This window comes from Ipomoea nil, unplaced genomic scaffold (genome assembly GCF_001879475.1).
Source record: "Ipomoea nil cultivar Tokyo-kokei standard unplaced genomic scaffold, Asagao_1.1 scaffold0382, whole genome shotgun sequence".
Lineage (NCBI taxonomy): Eukaryota > Viridiplantae > Streptophyta > Magnoliopsida > Solanales > Convolvulaceae > Ipomoea > Ipomoea nil.
The window spans coordinates 1,286,559-1,293,059 of NW_017616810.1; positions in this window are offsets into that span (position 1 = coordinate 1,286,559).

The following is a 6,501-nucleotide window of genomic DNA, read 5'->3' on the forward strand; positions in this document are numbered from 1 at the left end:
TTTAGCCGACCGAATCGACAAAATTCAGTTAATTTTAACCGAACATTTTCGGTTCGAGTAATTATTAAAAGTTTTTAAAAATTTCGGTTAACGGTTAATTCGGTTCGAAACTTCGGTTAACCAAAATTATATATATATATATATATATATATATATATATATATATATATATATATATATATATAATATGTAAAATCTCTATAAATTTGTAATGTTGTTATGATATTGTTTTTGTATATTTTCTTATCTATAAATTTGTAATGTTGTTATGATATTGTTTTTGTATATTTTCTTATGGATTTATTATTATATGTATTATTTTAATTAGATTTATTATTATAGTTATTAACTTTAGGATTTAAAACTTTAGTTTAAAAAAGTTCGGTTAACTGACCGATTAATCGAAAAAAACTTTGGTTCGGTTAATTCGCTAATACAAAGTTCAGTTCGGTTAACGGTTAAAATTTTAAAAATTTCGATTAAAATGGTTCGGTGAACCGATTGAACACCCCTAATAAGCAACATAAACTTATTTACCTCTTTGTGGTCCTTTACCAACTAAGACCATAAGATGGAGTAGTGCACCCAAAATACACCTTCAAGTAGTGGTTGCTGAGTTTCCGTAAATCAAATTTCACATATTATGTGTAATAGATGCACAATGACACATGATTAACAGTTTCCAAACAAAGTAGAAATTAGATCAAGTGTCAAAGGCTTTGTGATCGAGTAGTACAGTTGTGGTCTCTCAAATGAGAGGTCTCAGATTCGAATTTCAGTGTGGGGACATTGATGCTGCTTCAATATGTCAAGAAAGTATGTATAAACAACACTATATGGTAATATACTTAATAGTATTTAAAAAAAAAAAAAAATCAAGTGCTAAAGAGAATCAAATGAAAGTCAAAACCAAATGATTCTTCACAGTAATTAATGGCCAACTTCAATTCACTGTTTCAACGAATATCATATATATTTTTTGTATCACATGATAGTTAAGTGTTTGGATAATAATTTAATTATAATATACTCTGTATTAAGATTAAATTAATTAATTAATTAAAATGTGTGATGACATTATGGCCTGGTCAAATCACCGACCAACCAATACAATAAAATCATTTGCTCTTGAATGGGTTGAATCATAACTCATATAATTATGTAAGTATTTACAAACATTATTAATAAGTGTAACAAACATTAATTGAATATTGGATGCATAATGATGATTTTTTTATTAGATCAGACTTTTGGAGGGAAATCTCAAGGGTAAAAGCTAAGTAGTCACCCTTACAATGCGAGAACTAGTGACCTGCGCAGCGTCATTGAAAATCAGCTCCTTCATCCCCGATAGATACATATGAACTTCATTCCAAATTTCCAGTTACTCCTTTGGTGAACTCCCAGAGTTGTTAGCACATCTGTCACTTTATTTTGCTCACGGTAGACCTCCCGGATGGACACTCAGCTCTCCACTCTTTCTCTAGCCATCTGCTAGCTGTCTTCTCAATGTAATCATATATGATCCCTCTCAACTTCACTCGCTCATTGATCCAATTCACCACAGTCCTTGCATCCGATTGGATTTCCACGTCTAATGATGACTTCTTTTTTTTTTTTTAACTTACTACACTGATATTTGCATCTCATCATGTGACTCGATTACAATGAGACTATAATCAAGTAGTTTCAATTGATTCAATTCGAGAGTTACTCTCCTAGGGACTTGCAACATACAAGGGTTCAAACTCTTAACCACATGCACTTAAATTCATCTTGCATTAATTAACGTCTTTTGATTACAGTGATGATTTTCTTATACTTGCGTAGCAGTCAAGGTTATAGCTAGTAGTCTAATTAACTTGATCCCTATATAAAATGTAGCAGTCAACGTCAAACTTGTGACCTGTTTTGGAACCAATTGTTAGGATCAAACGTTTATCACTATTCCAAAAGTTATAACTAGTAGCGAATGCACAACTTTGTTTTCTTATACTTGCATAACAGTCAGACCACTTTTTAATGGCAGAATAATGTTGGCCTAGACTCGGCCCTAAAAGCCGCCGTCCAAAACTATATATTACTTTATAGTGTGGTGCAATAATATAATAAAAAATGACCATCATTTTATCTTGACTATTAATTTTGTTGATGTGATAGTGAAATCAATACTAATTAAGAATAATTCAGTTTTTTAATCTAATCAATATAGATGGTGTGATGAAAATGTCCTTTTAAAAATGCAAATAATATATTCTTTGGAAGAAAACCTATTAATCAATACAAGCTTTGGATTACAAATCTCAAACCACATACTTTGGTCCCAACCACTCCACAGTCCACATAAATAGCAGTTCAAATAATTGAAATAGTATTGAATTAAACTTATAGTAATACATACACATAAACACACCTTTTATTTTTTTTTGACATGTGGCTTCAATTCCATAATCTTAAACTAACACCACACTTAAATACCCTAACTTTGTGAAAAGAATTTGAAATACTCCGTAATAAATTAATAATTATGCTGTTTCAAAAAAATAATAATTATTATGCATTTAATTTTTTTTTGAAGGTCAACCAATGGGTTGTATTCATAGATAAGCTGAAATAGCGTCAGGCGGGATAGCATCCCAATACATAGCTGTGTCATACTGGAAAGCTGTAGTAGCTAAACTATGTGCTAAAATATTCTGCGATCTAGGTAAGAAATTAACATGACAATAATTAAAAGTAGATAAATAGTTCCTGCATCCGTCAATTGCGTAGCCAACGTACGATCGTGTCAGCAGCTGTGGTGTAACTAAGTAACTCTGCAGTACCTGGCAATCTGTAAAAAGCTCTATATTTTGGTCTCCACGGTCGCGTAACCAAGATAGAGCCTCCTTAAAAGCATATGCCTCGGCCATGAGTGGGGAAAAGCAATGTGACAAGGGTGCGGCATACGCCGAGATAAACTGTCCACCCTGTCCTAATAATACCGCTCCTACCGTTGCTGTGTTGTCCGTGTGATGATATCCAGCATCGACATAGCATTTGGACATTGGTTGCGTTGGGGCGTGGTTGAATGTAGCATATGGGACAACACTGTTGCCGGCCTCCTGGGCAGTGGCACGGTGGGGTGTGGCATAGGGGACTGCAGTGGCCTCGGCCTCCTGGGCATGGTAGGCAGTGGCGTGATTTAGCGTGGGTATCACGGGGCCTGGGTCCCCTCTCGGCACGTGGACCTGGCGCCATGCTATAAAATCGGCCTGGGCAAACATGCATCCCAAACCGCACCATTCCGAGCTCTCCATACATGATAAATAATTGCAGCTGCGTAGGCAATACCATCAGAATCTAAATTATTTAACATTTCACTAAACCATTCATAAAAAATATTGGTCACAATATTTGTAGATGGAAGGTTAGATAGTGCCCAAATGGTCTTTGTATAATCACACAAAACCAATGCATGCATAATATCTTCATTTGCAACTCCACACATGGCACACACCGGATCAATCTCCACCCTCTTTATAAGCAAGTTTTGAATAGTTGGAAGAATATCACTCAAAGCCCTCCATAGTAAGGTTTTCCATTTGGGTGGTATTTTTTGCTTCCACAATGTGAGCCACTTGGCAAAACCCACATTTGCAACATTTTCATAATTCCCCACAATACACCTATATCCATGCTTAACCGTATAGTTGCCCTTAGGATCCCCATGCCAATACCATATATCATCATAACTTGTGGAGACTGGTATTTTTAGAATCCTACGCACATCATTGGGTTCAAAAATATCAGTAAGTAAATCATGGTCCCAAGTGCCTGTATCCTGGTCAATTAAATTGATTACCCTGGCATCACTCAGTTGGGGTGGCATTTCTGTCTGGACCATAGGGTCGTCTTCGGCTTGCAACCATGGGTGTCCCCATACCAAGGTAGAATTTCCGTTCTCAATTCGTCTTCTTATACCACTGCTAATTAACCCTTTTGCCGCCAAAATACTCCGCCAACAGTGGCTTGGATTGTTCCCAAGAACCGCATCTGTAAAAGGTTGCTTTGGATAATATCTTGCTTTATAAACTTTAGAAACCAGAGAATCTGTATTGGTAAGCAATCTCCAAGCCTGCTTTCCCAAGAGTGCCACATTAAAAGCCCTTAGGTCCTTAAAACCCAATCCACCGTACTTCTTTGGGATACATAACTTATCACAGGCTTTCCAATGGATTCTCTGGTCAGTCCCTGAGCCCCACCAATATCTATTCATCAGTCGCTCAATAGCCGTACAAACAGTAATAGGTAATAAGAAAACACTCATTGAGAAAGTAGGCATTGCCTGCGCCACACTTTTCAATAAGATTTCCTTACCTGCCTGTGACAATAGTTTCTTGTTCCAAGACCCTATTCTCTGACTGATCTTGTCCTCTATATAAGCAAATGTTGCTTTCTTATTTCTTCCAATAAACGATGGTAACCCAAGATATTTCCCATAGTTAGGAGCCTGAGTCACTCCCAATAAATGTGCCACATTTTCCTTGCTCTCCTCCGTTGTATTCTTACTAAAACATATGCTGGACTTATGATAATTAACAGCCTGCCCAGACAGATTTTCATATAGGGCCAAACAACCTTTAATTTCATTTGTCTCTTGCACAGTTGCTTTAAAGAAAAGTAAGCTGTCATCAGCAAAGAAAAGATGAGAGATAGGTGGGGCACCTCTTGCAACCCTGCATCCATGTACTAAACCCCTACTTTGTGCCTGCTGTAATAACAAAGAGAGGCCTTCAGCACAAATAATAAATAGGTATGGAGATAATGGATCACCCTGCCGTAAGCCCCTAGTTGGTATCAACGAATCACTACGTGACCCATTTACCAACAAATTATAGGATACTGTCGTAACACACATCATAATAAGATCAATCCACTTATCATTAAATCCCAGAGCCACCATCATACCTTTCAGAAACGGCCATTCCATCCGATCATAGGCTTTTGCCATATCTAGCTTTAAAGCACTCCAACCAAATGCATTTAATTAATATGAACAAATTTAGAAATATATCACTTAACCAATCTATTAAAAATATACTTTCATATTACCTATCTGATGTGATATGTAAACTATTACAGGGCATTTGGTTGGAGGGATTTTAAATTCCATTCCCACTTAATTCCCACATAATTCCAAAGACCATTAAATTCCGTAGTTTGGTTGGAGGGAATTGCAATTCCATGGAATTGCAATTCCCCCATTTTCATGGAATTAAAATCACATGTCCCCCCCCCCCCCCCCCCCCCTGTTATTTTAATTCCTGGGAAAAAAAGATAGTGACGAGTCAAAATTACCCCTTCCTTTTTTAACATAAAATTAATGTCTAACAACAATAGTGGACATTTTTGACTTTATACTACTTATTCCCTTACAATTCCCATGTATACCAAACATTGGAATTGAAATTCCCAGTAATTTTATTCTTGTCAACCAAACACTGGAATTTAAATTCCCACTTTATTCCCAGTAATTCAACTCCCATGGAATTACAATTCCTTTCCCACATAATTCACTCCCTCCAACCAAACGCCCTGTTATATAGAAGAAAGATTTATTTTCAGTGCACACTCTCATATAACAATGGTAAATTATCGTCGTTACCAAAAAAAAGTACTTGCATAAATACATGTGTCCGATCAAAGCAAACAATTTTTTCCTTGAACAACAATGTAGTAGAATGTGTGAAATTATAACCTTCTACCATGTAATTGTCTTAGCTAAATATCCCCCCCCCCCCCCCCCACCCCCCCCCCAAAAAAAAAAAAAAAAGGAAAAAATTACATATAGTTGAAGAAATGCTAGGTCGTCATGTTCGTTACATGTTCAGGAATGCTAAACAAACAAACACATGTACATGTTTATGAACAAGAAATAGTCTATGTTCACAAACAATATAACGACTATTAAAAAAAAATATGCTAAACTAAATTAGTATCTTAAAATTTTAAAAAGTAAAAATAAAATGAATTGCGCTTAAATGAGCATGTTCGTGAATAGTCTTAAATGAACACTAAACGAGCATGTTCATAAACATTAAACAAGACTATTCATAAACATTGTTAAAGGAACACTAACAAACATTTTCACAAGCTCTTAGCAAACGAGCATACAAATGTTTAGACTTTATTTGTTTATCAAACGATCGAGCTCTAAAATTTGTTCATTTATATTCGTTTACCTTAACAAACGAACATAAACGAACGCTTACCGAACACGAATACGAGTAGTTTACTAAAAGCTATGTTCGCTAACACTCCTAGATAATGGTCAAATAGACCATCCAACTAAGGCAACTATAAAAGTGCAATTAGAACCTCGAACTATTAAAAAAAACTCCAATTAGACACTTAAATTTGTTAAAATTGTGCAATTAACCAATTTACTTGCATGACATTTTATGTGGAATCCAATTCAATTAAAAAAAAAAAAAAAAAAAAAACTAATTTGAACAAAAA